The sequence below is a fragment of the Malaclemys terrapin genome, chromosome 15 (genome assembly GCF_027887155.1).
Source record: "Malaclemys terrapin pileata isolate rMalTer1 chromosome 15, rMalTer1.hap1, whole genome shotgun sequence".
NCBI classification, from domain to species: domain Eukaryota; kingdom Metazoa; phylum Chordata; order Testudines; family Emydidae; genus Malaclemys; species Malaclemys terrapin.
In genome coordinates this window covers 32,847,387-32,864,907 of record NC_071519.1, presented here as the reverse complement: position 1 = coordinate 32,864,907, position 17,521 = coordinate 32,847,387, and positions in this window count along the sequence as shown.

Below are 17,521 nucleotides of genomic sequence, written 5' to 3'. Positions count from 1 at the left end.
CATGAATTAGCCCGCTCTTGTCATAGTGATCTAACCACCTCTTACGTAGTAGTGGTGGAAACAGATCATTCCTGAGATGAAACAGTCGTGCCAGTCTCAGAAGGGAGGCTAGTGATGAACTTGGTGATCGATCCTGGACACCCTTCTCATCCCTGGAGCATGGTCCCTCCAGGTCAGGAGTCGGGCACCGTGGAAGAATGGTTAAACAGAAGCTTGCACACCTGAGCCTGCTTGGTGGAAACACCTTTTAGTTAACGGAGAATTCTGTTTCTGACCTAGGATACTTAGCAAAGAAACCTACAGAAAGGGCATCATTCTCTATTCTGTAGGGTTATAGAGTAACTTCAGTAGAGCCCCATTAAATAACTATGGAACACGATTGATTTCATGCCTGTTAAATTCCATAGGACATGTCCATAGGGAAAGGTAATCAGTCTGGCAACTTTCACCAGCACTTAATAAAAACAAATAAACGTTGGGTACCTAGTACATGAAGGAGGCAGAGATTCTCTCCTCGTTTTAAACTGAGCTATGATGGAGCATGACAAAAATCCTGGCAGCCTGAAATGAAGATGGTGGGAGAGCTGGTCATGAAGGGACAGATTCTCCCAGCATTACTCTCACTGAGAGAAACCTTATTTCCCCAGTTTAAATCAAGGGGGTGACTAGGGGAGTAAAGTACTACTCAGTGTAAATGAAGGCATCAGCATCTAGTCTTACTTGTGGGTTCTTCAGCCCCCATGTTTGGCCTTCAGTTTATTACAACATAGCAAATACAAAAGGTGGTAAATATTTCTGCCTTTCTTAAATATCATTTCATATGACAATGCATTCCTTACTAAATCTACAATTATTGTATTATGAAGAACGAATGAAAAATACACTTGAAAGTCTAAAAAGAGCCGATGGCAAAGAGTTACTTAATGGAATAGATCACTTTAAATCAAGCAATTATTCCTTTGATATTTCCCCCTTAAAACACACATTTGCTAATGGTGCTTCAGTTACTTTTATCTTTAAATAATCACCATGTGACATGATAAAAGAAATGGGACAGATGCTGCTCTAAATTAAACTGGTGTAATTACTGGAGTAATCAGGGTTACTCCAAAATGACACTGGTTTAATTGAGAGCAGGGTTTTGATCTAGTATGAGATTATTAGTAGCAAGAACTGTGTCCCCTTTCTTTCAGTAAAGCGAATCAAAGATTTTTTGATTGTGCATTCTGCAAGGCTGTCTCTAGAACGTGATGTGTAGTAAGAGTTCCAGCGGCTACATGACACGTGGGACACAGTAAAATAGGATGACCAGACAGCAAGTGTGAAAAATCAGGATGGGGGTGGGGGGTTATATAAGAAAAAGACCCCAAAATCGGGACAGTCCTATGAAATCAGGACATCTGGTCACCCTACTTTGAGTGAAAGATGGGAATCCCTCAGGGTGATTGGATGAGAAAGCCAGTCAAACGCCCAGTGAGCTAGGTATGCATCTGAGCAGGGGATCTGAAAATGATCACGCAATAATTTGGATAAGGACATGACCCTTATCCAGTCCTATGAGGAATGTGGTTGGGTGCAGAAAATGATGCCATATGCCACCAAATAAGAGACCTGTAAAACTTAGTTTCCTAAATCAGTCTTAACCTATAGGATGAATAAAATAGTACATGAAACCACTGGAGTGCATTGAACTAGTTGCTTGTGAGAGAGCAAATATCTCCTTAAAACTCACCTCTGTCTTGATGCCTACAGATCACTTGATGGTGACAGCACCATCGGAAGAAATGCAAAGGGCCACCAGGGGCATGAAACTCATGTAGACTCTGGTGCTAGAATCCCTCTGCTAAAAGGGAGAGAGCATGGAAACCCAACCCATGGACATGAGTACTGTGTATGGACGGATGGTTGAAGCAGGTCAAGTCAGGTCAGGTTAGCGCTTGTGACAAACCACAACCTCGGAGCTGTGAGTCAGCAACAACAACCCAGGTAAACACTGAAAAGTCTGAACAACTCATTAGCCACAATAGGAGAGTCACCCCTGATAACCTGGCTGCTAATTTGGACTGAACTGCTGCTGCAGTACAGAGAAATGCACCTAACACGGGCTTTCCTGAAGTGTGCACAGGCTGGCTCCCATGGAAATACAGCGACATGCGACACAGGCTGCGTTTTCGTTGTGAAAATTTGTGGCATGTTTAGGAACTGTTATGCCTTTATTTTTCCTGTATTGAGTCTTTAAATCTCTTAGGATTCTGCTGTCTGCAGAGAGGCAGCCATTTTGTGTTTGATCCATAGCAGATAGATGGAGACACACACGAAGTGCTCTTTCCTGGATATTTTATGAGTCCTTCTTCGTGTGGTGTTCTCAGTTTAAAAGAAAGCTCATTCACACTGCAGATAGCTGCTGCAATTTGTGCATGGAGAAATGTAACATTTTTTTAAAATAAAAAGCTACAGACCGTCCTAGGAAGGGTATGGCTGAAGGAAGGTGCCAGGAATGCTGCTAACATACAGGCATTTGGGGACCCAAGTACTGATCTGTTTGTCCAAATTCGGAAATGCTATAGCATGTTGAGGGGAGAAGAAGCCCACAATAAAAAACACTGTTGCCCTATAGATAACAACACTGCCATGTGAATGCACTGTTTTGGAGTGGCTGTGACCCAGAGATGATCCTGGGTAGCAGTGTTCAGACCATTAATCAGAACCAGCTGTGAGACCTGGGACCACAGCACATTGACGAGAAACGCCTGACATTAAGAACTGGTAACAACTGGGCAAAACAGAGAGATATTGATTTCCTTCCCCTCAATCATGTTAAAACATGCGACACAGGCTGCGTTTTCGTTGTGAAAATTTGTGGCATGTTTAGGAACTGTTATGCCTTTATTTTTCCTGTATTGAGTCTTTAAATCTCTTAGGATTCTGCTGTCTGCAGAGAGGCAGCCATTTTGTGTTTGATCCATAGCAGATAGATGGAGACACACACGAAGTGCTCTTTCCTGGATATTTTATGAGTCCTTCTTCGTGTGGTGTTCTCAGTTTAAAAGAAAGCTCATTCACACTGCAGATAGCTGCTGCAATTTGTGCATGGAGAAATGTAACATTTTTTTAAAATAAAAAGCTACAGACCGTCCTAGGAAGGGTATGGCTGAAGGAAGGTGCCAGGAATGCTGCTAACATACAGGCATTTGGGGACCCAAGTACTGATCTGTTTGTCCAAATTCGGAAATGCTATAGCATGTTGAGGGGAGAAGAAGCCCACAATAAAAAACACTGTTGCCCTATAGATAACAACACTGCCATGTGAATGCACTGTTTTGGAGTGGCTGTGACCCAGAGATGATCCTGGGTAGCAGTGTTCAGACCATTAATCAGAACCAGCTGTGAGACCTGGGACCACAGCACATTGACGAGAAACGCCTGACATTAAGAACTGGTAACAACTGGGCAAAACAGAGAGATATTGATTTCCTTCCCCTCAATCATGTTAAAACGCGTGGTCACCCCAAGCTACAGGTGGCTGAAGCACTGCTGTGGCCGCAGGCTGTTTACACAGGCTAGGAAGGAAGGGCTGGCATCTCACCCCCCGACCCCCGTCCTGCCAGGATTCCTAGCCTGACTCCTTCAGAACCGATCTCCATAACAAGTGAAGAATTACAGGGAGGCGGACCCTATTGGAAGAACAGCGGCTGGGAGATAATGCAAGAGAGAGAGACGATAAATAAATATCCCAGCTCCTCGAGGGGGAAATGGGGGCTGTAAATCAGGCAAAGATGAACGTGTGATCCCAGAAACACAGCTTCATGAATATTCACAGGCGCGTCTTAGGGAAAGCAAATGGCTTTGCAGAGTAGGCTCATTTGGAGGCCTGTGTGGTTTGCTCTGGATCAAGGGGTGAGAGGGAGTAGGGACAGGGAGAATAGTTTAAAACCCATTCCAACAGGAAGGAAGTTGCTCTCAAACAAAGATTAGCTCATAGCTGAATATGGGTGTAATTCACTCATGCACGGGGGGCCTGGGCACCAACCATGTCCCACTCACAGCTGCCTGTACAATGGACATAATGACACATCCTTTCTCCCACTCTGTGTCCGTCTCTGTCTGCTTCAATTGTAAGCTCCTTTGGGCAGGGACTGTCTCTCACAGCACTTAGCAAAACAGGTCCCTGACCTCAGCTGGGGACAGTAATCACTGGCCTAAGGTAAATAATAATAATGGTAAATGCTTGGGGCCCAGTTTGCTCAGTGACTGCCTCACGCCCATGCCTCGGCCTGTCAGGGTGCTCAGCCGGTACGCTGCTTTGGCTGTCATCAAGGATGACCACCTGGGTTAGAAACTAGGACTTCCCTGAGGGAGGAGTGCTCTCAGCTCTGGGATTCACCCCCTCTTGTGGTCTGCTAGAGGCCTCGTCTGGCCTTGAGGACATGGCACACAGGGTAACTTCTCCATCTAGTTGGCAGTGGGTTGACTGCGGTAGCTTCATAAAGCTCCAGGACATTGAACTTTGGCTCGTGAGAGTGCGGGAGCCGTGCCTACGGCGCTGTTCAGGTTTGTTTACCTTTGGTGTCATTCCCACCCCAGAGACCACGGCAGAGAGGCGTGATACTGATAAGCCCACAGGCATATCCCAGCCTTACAGTCTGTCGAGTGCTCCTGGGCCTTTCATGCACAGACACGCTCTCATCTCCTTCCCCTCTTTATTACATCTCTTTGATAAAAAATAAAGTCAAGATTCTAAATTGTTATTGTATTATCTGTATGCACTACTATCTGTCTGTCAATCAATCCCCTTACGGGTCTATCTCTCTATTCATCCTCTTATGTATTTATCCATCCCCATACCTACCCATCTGTGGTTTAATACGGTGCCCATCATCCTGGTACGTGATTGCTGCCTTCTCCTTTGAGCTCCCTCCCACACAGCCGCAAACTGCCTCTGTTCTTCTTGCTGGATTCTCTAAATCAACCCTCTAAACAATCAAGCGCTCAGGCCCAACTTGATCAAACCTGACACAATCAAACAATCAGGTTATAGAATGTGCTCGCTCTGATTTATGCCCTGTTCCGCTGGCGTGGATTGGCATGCTGAGTGCTCCAAGCAATGTGCTGGCATGAATGAAATGAGGTCCCGTCAGGGTTGACTGGGTGGTTTGGAGGATAAATTTGCAATCGCTGGGACTTGGTGTTCTATCCAATCTAAAGTCCTGTGTCTGAGATCATTAGGATCTGGGGTCTTGCCATGTCACAAGTGAAAGGAGTATAGGTTTTGAGTGTCTCTGCTCAACTACTAGTGATCACATGGGCAGGCGGAGTGGGAGGAATTGCAGATAACCACTTGCCAGTGGACCTGTGCTTCAGGAGGGTTTTTGTTTTGCTGAGTCGTGCAAAGCATGCATGTGCTGCAAAGAAAGCAGCCAATATCTGCTAGCTTGGAAATTATGGGTCAGATTCAGAGCTGGTGTTATTCCAGGGAGCTGTTTTATTCCAGGGAAGTCACTGGACTGTGCTCCCTTTTTCCAGGTCTTGGTGTAAGGCAAATCAAACTCAGCATCCCCGTTTGTAAGATAGACACTAGAGGACCATCAGGAATTTGTTCTACTATATTCTATTCAGATTCTTATACTGCACCCATCACCGTGGTATCTGGTACCTTATTCATAGTGTTATTGTAATACCACTTCGCTTGTAATTGATGATCTCAGAGTGGCTCACTCTTCCAGGGTGATTGCCCAACACAAAAGGTATTTTTCCAAAGCCTGTTACAATTGCTTTCTCTAGAGTCCTCCAAGACTTTATTTAGAATGACCTTGTGCTGCTAAGATACACAAGTCTTACTGTTACCCCTTTCTCCAGCTCAGCTTGCTTGTGTGTTTCATCCACCTTCAGTGCTCAGTTGTTACTGGGAGTATAAGCTCTCGGTGGGCAAGGACTACCTCGTTTTAAAAAACAAGAGTGTGGACAGTGCTTATAGCACATCCGGATTGCTAACGGGAGCCTTTCGAAGCCAGCAGCATAGATAGAAATAAATGCAATTAATGAATAGAAAACTAGGCTTGAAATCGCTTTTCGCTCTCCCTTGTTATGGGGATGGGAGAGGAGCTGGGTGTGGGGAGGGGCAGGCTGGGGACGCCTGCTCTTGAAAAGCAAGTGCTGTTCTACAAGTTGCCCAACTGAACTTTCTCTGCTTCTCTCAGCCACACTCACCCTGAGACCGCCCCACAGACTGAGTGCAGGACTCTCCTGGTCCTGATGTGATCTGGGACCACCTGCCCCCTTTTGAGGCTCTCACAGCAGTATCAACCTAAGCAGCACAGGACTTACTCAGACCCCCCTGTGGATTCCACCCTCCCGCTGGTTTATTTGTTAAATATCCTGTAATTGGATGGGAATAGCAGGCTCCCACAGATTCGTGGGTAATTACACTTAATAGGAACAAAATGAATATTTCCTGTTAACCATTTGGGTTTTGAAGACAGATGTCATAACCTTGTGTTTACCTCGTACCATTACAATAGCAACAGTGCACTAATTAACCAAGTCATTAATTAGTTAACAGTCACCATGCATGTGGCAAGTGGTCCTACAGAATATTTGTGCTCCTCAGTCCCTGCACCATAAAGCCCCAGTAATGTTCAGTCTGCCTGACCCCTTGGTATCTGTCACAGGGTGGGTTGCCCTGCACCGGAGCCCATTGCTGTTGTGAGTCTGGCCCTTTAAAGAGAGGAGCAGGGAGTTGTAGGCCCTACAGGGGTCAGGTGACTGAGGGTTATCGGACAGCAGGACGATAAAAGGATTTCTTGCCACCCAGACTAGTGGGAGCATGAGTCCTGGGTCCGATGCATAGAGGGTTAAAGGGCTTGGGAAGAGACGTGTCCCCAGGCAGTGACTGGGCTTGAAAGTCTGCACCCACGAGGTGGATCTGGAGCTATTTGAGGCTCTATCTGCATCAGAAGGCTGTGGAAGGAGCCCAGGGATAAGGGACATGTTGGGAGCCATGTCCCAGGGTGGGCTGGGTTGTTATCCTGGTGGGGATCTAAACCTGGAAGGCGGGGAAGGAGGACTGCTTGACAGGTGGGGTAGGGTGAGCCTGAAGCCTGGTCAGCGTGACTGTGCTTTTTTAGGGGTCCCCAAGAGGGGCTACCGCAGAGCACAAGAGGAAGCCTCACTCCTCTGCAGCCAATGGGAAAGATCTCCCCTTGAGAGGAGTGAGAATTGGTACGAGTCACAGTAACTGGGGGAAGAGCCGTTTGTTCTGAGCTGCACATTCCTTGCCCAGAAAAGAGCTCCTTCTGATATAGCCAGGGCTGGCTCCAGGCACCAGCCAACCAAGCATGTGCTTGGGGCGGCGCCTGGTAAGGGGCGGCCAATCTTGGGGTGATGGGGGGCAGCGCAGCGCGGCGCTCGGCGGGGGGTTCCGGCAGTGCGGCGCTCGGCGGGGGGTGTTTGGCGGCGCGGCGCTCCGCGGGGAGGGGTTCGGCAGTGCAGCGCTCGGCAGAGGGTGTTCGGCGGCACTCCGCATGGGGGGGATTTCAGCAGCACTCCACGGGGGGCGGGGGTGTTTGGCAGCGCGGCGCTCGGCGAGGGTTTCGGCGGCGTGGCACTCCGCAGGGGGCGGGGGTGTTCGGCGGCGCTCCGCGCGGGGGGTTCAGCAGTGCAGCGCTCAGCGGGGGGTTTGGCGGCGCGGCACTTGAAGGGGGGTGTTTCGGTGGGGCGGGGCGGCGTGGGGGTGTGTGTGTATTACGGCAGAGCAGCGCTTTTTTTTGCTGCTTGGGGCGGCAAAAAAGTTAGAGCCAGCCCTGGATATAGCAAGAGCCAAATCACCTTCCATCTCCAAAGGGCAGATGAGGCAGCGGCTGTGTGAGGACGCCTGTCTGAGTAACCAGAGTAGAAGGGGCTAATCTCAGGTGGACCATGGACTTTCTGAGGGTGCTCAGGTCGAGTGAAATGAATACGGCAGAAGTGTGTGAACTGGGACCCCGGGGTTCTCTTCTGAGCTCTGTCACAGATTGACACTGTGTCTGGGCAATCACCTCCACTCTCCATGGGTCACCTTAACCTGCTCTGCAAATGGGGACGATGGTTCTGCCCTGCCTTGACCAAGCCTTTCCTGTTGTATGGCTCAGGGCTCTCCAGAACTGTGGCAGGGGGCATCGGGGAGCGGGGCGAGGTGCAGAGGGTCAGTGAAGTGTGTGGGTTCAGGTATTTCAGCAGAGGAACTGCTGACAGCAGCAATTAAACAAAGCTTTCCCTCCTGCGGGCAGTTCCTTTCCAAGGCAGGTGTACCCGCAATGAATGCAGAGTGAGGAGAAAGTTGATCTCGATCCAGAGACGCTTAATAAAAGATGGTTCCGAAAAAAGTCAGTGCAGCAACCTGGCTCCTGCTTCTAAGTGAATGGCCGAGGAGCTTTATTCTTCTGTAAGTCATCAGAGGAGGGTAAACCCACCACCGTCTGCTCTGTCAGCCGGGAATTGAGCTGTCTGAGAGTGGAGGGAGAATGCTCATCAGCGATAATCTGGTCCTACATTGTTTAAAAGAAAAGAAGCTACAGACCTTAGAAGTTCCTGTTATAAGCACTTAGACACCTTATTAAACACCTCGCATCTGTGCTGACAAGAGCTTCAGCAGTTGCTGAGAGCTGTCTTGGCCAGTGAAGGTCAGACTGCCGGAGAGACACACACCTGTTCATTAACGTAAAAATATGGAAAAGTTGATCTTCTCCCAGCACAGCGTGGAGCCGGTCCCTGGGAGCCGGGTGCCATGTGGAGATGCATGCGCACACAGACGTATGATGTACGGAGAGATATGGGTAAAAAGGAAGCATGCTCAGACTGACATAAATACAGACAGAGATACTTGTGTACAAAGACTAAGAGAGTCACACACATAGAAATAGAGGCAAACTGATAAAGATACACATGGCAACAGGCACAGAAGACATGTACGCAGAATGATTAAGCTACACTCAGTGATTGAGCACATGGGGACGGACATCCACAGAAAGTACAGGCTCTCACAGACACATTTATGTTCACACCAGGGCAACATATTGATTCTGATTTTTTTTTCTCCCCAATGTCTTGAAGATTTGCTGGAGTGGACTCATGCAGTGGCTGGCCTCTCTCCAGAGACCTGACTTTCATTAAACACTGACCATGGAACAGGGGTCCCTTTTACTATAAGATGAATTTGATGGAAAGGCTCATTAATGAGAAACATGACACAATCCTGGATGTGCTAATGCTCTCGGGAAATGTAAATAGAATTCCCCACATTATAAAAAGTGCTTGTCTGATTTATTTCAGGACAAATTCCTGCTGTTTACTCAGTCTTGGGAAATCCTTTCTGTTCCTCAGAGAGGAATTTCCTGCTTGATAACCTCATAACCAGTGTGCAGGCGCGCGCACACACACACACACACACACACACACACACACACACACACACACACACTTTTTCTACACCACCTCCCTACTTTCGGGTTCAGGAAAAAACAAAGATTTGAATCACCTTGAGAATTTAAGCGACAATACCCACTCTTAAGCCATACCTAAACTCTGTAAGGCCAATGGAAACTATTTAAGCAGACAACTTTTTCAGGGATATTGAAAACTCCATAATGTACTTCTGCAGGATACAAGAGCTCGAATGCTGAAGTCCTTTCCCACACTGATAACACCGTATTCCAGGAGTCGTTCCACTGAAGCTAATTGTAGGGCCAGATTCTGCTACCTGGATTCATTTTCATCTAGAAGGGCCTCAATGATCTCAGCAGGGTCGCTTGCACAGTAAAGTGCTGTTCAGCCTGTGTCAGAGCATCAGAATCCAGACCCGGTAATGTAATTGCCTGTCTGAGGCCAGTTCCTGTAGGCCTGAGTCTTCATCACCAAGCCCCCCACCGCAGCTGGCTAACACTGCCCCCTTGCTGTCCATCTCACAGAGAGGCCATGGGTTGAATGGGTCAAATAGTGAACAGTGAACTTCTCACCCCCTTCACCCTTCTGTTCCTCTTCTCGTCAAATCCCCGGCCAGCTCTCAGCTGCTGACAAGCTGGATGCGCTGGGATTTTCCTTCTCCTCTGCTCCTCACCCAGCACAGTCTCTGCGATACCAGTCTCTGTGGCTGTGACCCAGTGTACATCATGAGGACCTCCAGGAAAGAAATTATGTCAGGTCTGCTACCCATTGTCAGTTTGGAGAGGGAGCATATGATTCAGACGTGGCCTGGCAGAGGGAAGCGGAGCATTCAGACTAACCTTGCAGGCAGATTGGAACATCTCTGGCTCGAAGCTCAGCCCATGCATGTTAATCGTCACAGCACTCGCTGTGCATCATATGGGCGTCCGAGGGACCCTGCCTAGTTAGTGCTGAACACCAAGGGCAGCCCTCCATCTAAGGATCTCTCAGCGCTTCACAGGCAGGATTTCATTCAGCCCTCCTGGGACCTTTCTGAGCACCCATAGCCCCATTTCACTCACGGAGAGAGTGAGGTAGGGGGGTGATGATGGGATTTGCCCAAGGTCACATGGTAGGTCGGTACCAGAAGTGGAAATAGAACCCTGGAGTCTTGGGTCTCGGCCTCCTGCCCTAATCAGTAGATCCCGCCTCTTCTCAGGCCCTGCATGCCCTCTTTCATGTCTGGATAAAGCTTCTCTGGACATGTTTTTTCTCACTGCTAAAAATTTTGATAAACCCCACCATTGTTTTCTTTTTTGTCAGAAGGCTTTGTCCGATGCCAAGGTGAACATTGTCTATGAAAACAGATGTTGTTTGTTCAGGGCATTTTTCTGTTTTGTCCAAAAAAGCCATTTTTCATTTAGAAAAAATCATGACTCTACTTTGGTCCACTCTACTTCTGTTCCTTCTTCCAAGTGCCCCCTCCACCTAGCTCAGCCTCCCTGAACTCCTCTGCTGCAAAGCACCTCCTCATCCCAGTCTACAGCCTTAAAAACTCACTTCAGTCTGTGTGTCTGCCCGTCCATCCTTGGGACAAGGCCCATTCCTTCTCGTACCTTTGGAGAGTTGCTGCTGCAACTGGGGGCTGCTGCAAACATGATAACGACAGTAAGGAACAGAAAGCAACATGTCTATTCAAAATAGTTTGTCCCTCCCTGCCCCCCGTTATTGAAATAAACATTCGTCCAGCTGATCTGCAGTTAAGTAACATGGCAGTTGCTCAGTAGTGCTGAATGATTTATAGGGCTCCTGACCATACACCCAGAGGATGACATTTTAAATCACGTCGGCCTTTTGCTTTTACTCAGGAATTGAATGATCCTATTTTGACAAATGTATCACTTGGTGGCTGAATCAGTTTTTCAGATGGGCTCAAGGAATGGTGTTATCTATTTTTATTATTTGTGTTACAGTAGAACAGAGATGCTCCAGCTGAGGTTGTGAGGCCCCACTGTGCAGGGCGCTGCACAAACATATAGAAAGAACCAGCCCCTTCCTCCAAGAGCTTTCAGCCGAAGTTGAGAGGACGGACCCAGGGTTGGACTGGAAATGGAGTCACAGAGCGGGGCAGTGACTTGCCAGAGTCTCACAGCTGGCCAGGCACAGCACCAGGACTAGAACTCAGCTCTCATTAGACCATGCTGCCTCTCAGAATAGCTGCTAGAAGAGGCAGGATCGTCCTGTCCCTCGTTACACCCATACAGGGCTGCTGGAGCTGGAAAGACACTGAAAAACAGAACTAGGGACAGATCTTACCTCTGTTCTCCCTCCACCCTCGTCCGAGGTACAGGGCACCCCAGAGACGCAGCAGTGCCTGCGTGGTTCTGCCATGCTGGGGGAGGACATATGGAGAGGCAACTTTGGGGATCCTGCTGTGGTGTCTGTATGCCTTGGAGTAGAGCTGCGTCTGGACTCCCGGCACCCAAGAGCAAAGTGGGGTGATGAGGGTGTGACCGGTGAACCAGTGACTACATAGGTTTACGGGCTATTTTCCCGTGGAGGAGGCTGCACTACCACGCTGCAGCCTGCAAGAGATGGTGTAAGCTGGTGAGCAAACTCCCCAGCCAGGGCAGTTGTAGCAAAGCTCCCAACAACTGCTCGGTCCAAGCCCCTCTTCCCTGGGTGGGCTATATTTTCAAACTCCAGTGAATAAACAAACTACGGGGGACTAATTCCTGAGGCTCTCCCAGCTCCTGCCAGCTGGGATGGAGGGAGACGCTCCCTTCCCACCTACCCTGGGGAGACCCACCCTAGGGTTACCCTGACCCCGTGTCTCTCCTATCTGCTGCCCTTACCTAAGAGGCATGAAGACTTCTTGTAGGTCACCTGCTGGCTCCTGGCCACTGCTGCTCCCAGTTTTCAAGGGCCCATGGTAGTACGAGGTGCACTGGGACTCATTATCCTCGCCCCTGTTACTGATGGATTCCCCCAGATGGGTGCACAGGTTGTGTGGAGGCTGTGAGGTTTATCACACAGCAGCACCTACTTCTCTGAGCAGTGCAGGCAGACCCTCAGTTATACCCACTGACACTCCTGAAGACCCGGCCTATGCACATCTGCCTAGAGTTCTTCAGTGAAACTGTGTGTGTCAGAGGTTGCAGAAGGTTTGATTGTAGCTTCTTTACACTGGATTCATCACCTCTGACCTGACAGAAGACCCTAGTTTCTTCTCATCTTGTTCCATCCTGATGTTCGCAGCGAGAAGGGCTCCTGCATTCCTCCATCACTAGTTCTTTCCCATGCACATACAGCCAGACCGATCTGAAATGACACATCTAGGGGGTGTCGGAGCTCAGCTGCCCAATGCAGGTGACTGAGTGAAAGTGGAACAGAACTCATCTCCAGACATTTGGGGGCTCTTTCGAGCAGTCACGTAAGACAGAGGGGTTGTTAATAGGGGTGGTTTCATGTTCAGGTTTCATGGTAGGCCCAGTGTATTTATCTGTTTTTCCTTCCTTCCCCTCCTCTTCAGCACATACTGCAAATACCATGAAGTTTTCCTTCCGGGGGAGTGCCTGTCATGATTTCTCTTGTATGCAGATGCCAAAGCTCGATGTCCAGGTGTCTGTCACACTGCACTCCCTTCTCTCCGATTCCTTCCTCTCTGCCATGCCCCTTATACCATTGTGCATCTACTTTTATCCTCAGCGTGGCGGACCTTCCTTGCCATCAATAATCCATCTGTCTCAGCAGAGCCTCTCTGAATTGTGAGCCACATGGGCTGCCAGCGTTCTGGCACACGCTAGGCGGTAGATGAGCGCTGACCTTTGCAGCTCACAGCATGGAGCCTCATAAACAAGCCCTTCACCCTTAACTCTGCCACTGCTGCTGCCAGTTCTTTTAGCAGTGGAGTCAGGCTTGGAGATTTTCAAGTGCTGCCTTGCAGGAGAGCAAACATGCAAATCCCCCTGCTGATTCCCCACTCCCTGTGCAGCGTGGGGAGGCAACCCACACCGAGCATTTTCAAGCCAGGGTCTGCGCTTTCATATGAAAAACGCTGTCAAATGAGAAATCAAAGTCTGATCAAGGCATGTGGCTATGGACTGTTTATGACAACTCCGGGCTTAGCTGTGAGAGAACAGAACATTTCTGATGGTGGGGGTGAGGCAGGGAATGTGTGTTTTAAAATCTCTGAGTGTCGCTGGGAGGAAAATTGGAGCGGAGAAGGTACTTTGGCAGCTGGGACAAATAACAGGGCATCTCCTGACTCACATGAGGATTTGGGCATTGGCATGTCTGCTGTGATCAGTGGGCAGCAAGTGAGAGCTTCTGCTAAAGAGGCTGCCGGGACACGGCTGACCATGCTTTTAGAAAGGGCAGTGTGCGTTTTCGAGGTGGCTGGATTCGACAGCGAGTGCGAGAAGGAAAGAGAGAGGGAAATGAATGGGGTGGATGGAGAGAGCTCCCAGGCTAGGCAACGCTCAGCTCCAACAGCAGGAAAAGAGCCCACAGACTCCTCTTAGCCAGGGTGGTGCTCAAAGGGCCTCAGTCCGAGGAATGAAAAACACTCTGCCTGAACCCTCAAAAGTGTTAAACAAGCTGCCTGAAAAGCGCTGCCCTTGGGGCCCAGGCTACCTTACCCCCCCTCTCCCTTGTTCCTGAGTGATGAATGAGATTGTTGCCCATGTAGGATCTGATCACAAATCTCCGGTTCCTCGGGGTGTTCTGGATTTGCCTCCTGACCACATGACTGCTGCTGTTGCCATCTATCATGCTTAAGTATGGTGCGGCTCTCGGTGGAGGGCCCCTCTGGCATGTCAGTATTTAGCTGGCTAATATATCTATATCTATATCTAAAACCGACTCCAGGAAGAGAGAGCAAAAATCAAAATCCTCATAAGGGAAAAGAGGACGTTTGTGCAGCCGCTGCCTCTGCCTGTGCCCTTGACCCCAGTGATGGCATCTCCCGCAGTTCCAGGTAGCAGGTGTGAGCGAGCCCTGTTCTGCTGGCCAATGGCAATGGACCGCTCTGGAATAATCCTGCAATTGCTGAGGTTGGAAGGATAGAGGTCTGCCCCGTCTGCTTCCCTCTCATCCTGCTGTGATTTGATGAGAACATTTTGCATTGGGATGGGATTTTCTCCTAAGGCCTGTGCATAGCAGAGGGTGAGGTTTCACTTGTCTCTGGAGGATGTGGCAGGTCATTTCCAGTCCAGGCCTGGTTCTGTCTAAGATGGGGTATAAAGTTTGAGCCAAAAGGCCCAGTGTGGATGGAATTTCTACCCACCCCTGCATATGAGAGAGAGGCATAAGAACAGGGCTGCTGAGAGATTCATGCCGTAGCAACAGGGAACACTGTACAGCTGTCACATCACCACGCCCTGTTCCATGTTGGTCTGAACAGTGATGGCCAAGTGGCTGTGCTGGGAGATGGGAAGGGGATGACAGTAACAATTTCACAGATGATATGGCAGGATTTCGCCGCCTGCAGTAGGTGGAGCCAGTCATCAGCACGGCGGCTTGGCAGGTGATAGCTCTGGGTCTGGCAAAGTCAACTTCAGGGCATGTAAATCCATTAGAAGAACTTATTCCCTTGACTTGCCATCATTTCCCATTCAGGAGCAGCCTCTGATATCTGTCCAGGCCTATCAGATGTACCACACACATTCCTAATTCATGGGCTTCTTACCTGTAAGGAACCCAGCGTCCCAGAGGCAAATCAGAACTGTAATAGAGTGCCCTAAACCTTCCATCTTCATGTCATTACCTGTGCCCTACATGACACATACCCAGTGCTCTTTGCCCCAGGACCTGCTTAGAGATGTTTCCATTTCAGTCCAAAATAAGCCCTTGGTACAGCGAGGTGCTGCGCTACCTGAACTCTCATTACAGGCAACTGGACCTAACACTGATCCCATGGCAATCAGTGGGAGCAGGGCATGCCTGGAACCTCTATCCAATTCTATGGGTCAGCGCCTCAGCTGACCAGGTATTAATCGGTGCATCTCCAACGAAGTCAGTGGAGCTGTGCTGCTTAGTGATGGCTGAAGCGCTGGCCAATTTGCATTTCTCGATGACTCTGTTGGTCTCATCCCTGTTGCATACTACAGAGCTTTTCCAGAACAGTTTCATTGGCCTATAGCTGTTTCATAGGAAAAAAACCTGACTTGCTTGGTAAGAGTTGCTTAATTATCCCAAGGGTGATTCTTCAGTGATTACCACTAAACAAGCAATGAAGGGTTAAAGCTTTGTAGGCTCTATTGACAAATGACATCTGCAAATCATTCCCAAGGACCATCACAGCCTAATTTTGCTACAGTAAATATATCTGGCATTACCTATTCCGGAAATACATGCGACTAGTCAATTGAAAAAGGCGTCTGCTGATGGCAGCATGACAAGCAATATCCATAACTGCTTGTAATCTTCCTCAGACATTCAATTGCTCCAATCCAGCTCCATTGTAGATGAAGAGGCTCCTATTATCTTGAGATCCCTCTGCCAGCGATATTGCAAACTGATGCTGACACATGGCCCGGGCCCTCAGAGCAACGTGCTTATTAAAATATGTATTTTGTCATCTCTGGCAACACAATGAAACAGGGGGGAAGAAACGATTATTACGTGGGGATAATATGACAAGATTAACAGGCCGGTGCCCTGACAGAGAGTGCAGGAGAGATACCACCCTAAGGAATACTAGGCCTTACCAACGAGGGTCCCAGACGAGGCCTGAGATGCAGCTCTCCGTCTGTCCTGGGAATGGAAGATGACTAGCAGCCCCCATTGGAGAGAACTGCTCCTTTTCCTCATGCGCCTCAGGAGTGCGAGAGATCAGATCTTCATTTGGGTGTCTTGGCTGCCTGCCCTCCCTTCTGAGGCTAGAGGGTTTTGCTAAAAGGGTTCGAGCGCCGGGCATCTTCACATTGCTGAATGCCATCAAGAGAGGTCAGAAAGCAAAGGAAGCTGATAGATCAGTTTCTCAGGAGGGGAAATAGAATGAGGCTTTCTTTTTAGGAAAACAAAGCCTCCTGGGGCTGGACAATGCAAGAGGAGAGGAAATTCTGAGGAAAGTCAGAAGCGGTGCGTGAGAGAGGTAGAAAGGAGCTCCTCAGCTATCTCGGACAGAAAAGCAAGGGACATTCAGTGAAACTGAAAGGTGGCAAACATATCATATTTCAAAGAGTGCAAGACCTCGGGATGGGACAGTGCGTTTGCCCCATCCCTAGAGCCAGCGTGAGACACTTCCTACAGTCTATTCTGCAGGGCTCTGTCCAGGCCAGTTTTACGTTACTTTGGGGACTGTTGCAGAGTTGAATAGGTCTCACTACTATGGGTTGGTTGTTTAAATGCGCTGCAGTTTACGTGTTCCTCTGTTCAATTGCTCAGAGGAATTATATCTCCTTCGTGCGCTTGCAAGCCAAATTCTCCTCCCCTGCCCGCTGTGTTCATGGTTGTAGAATGGGTAGCTCAGACAGGAGTTTTGGGTTCTCCCATTTCAGCCAGGGATGGGATTTGGTGGTGGTGGTTCCTTCTTTCTGTGCATTGGATCTGAGGATCTGGCACAGGAAGGGGTTCAGAGTTTGCGTTGCATTTCTTCATCATCCTTTTGAGAGATACATGTATTTGGGATGTTTGTGGGTGATGTGGTGGCTGTGAGTGCAGCACATTTATGAAGCAGAGTGCACACTTTTGCAGTGTCAGATGGCCTGGCCCATTGGATGACTGGAGGTCATATGACCTCCAACCACTGCTATAAAAAAACAAGCCGGAACAGGCAAGGCAGGCTCCACTTGGCAGCTGGCATGTGTGGAGAGGAGGTCAGGGGGCTTGGGTAAGGATCCAGACCAATGGCTGCCCTTGGCTCTTACACGAGGTCCCTGATCCTGGCCCAAGGAACCCCACCAGCTAGTCTATAAATAGCCACTGTTATGTCTCTTTGGCTTAGCACAATAAGTTCATATAATGTTCTCATGCCCATTGAATGAACCTGATTATCCATGGAACTGGATGCCTCCCATCCCAGCTCGGTTTATTGCCAAGATTACCGTGTATTCTCTAAGCCACTCACTCCTCCGTGGGGGGACCACCCATCAGATAACATGGCTTCATCTGCGCTCTGCTG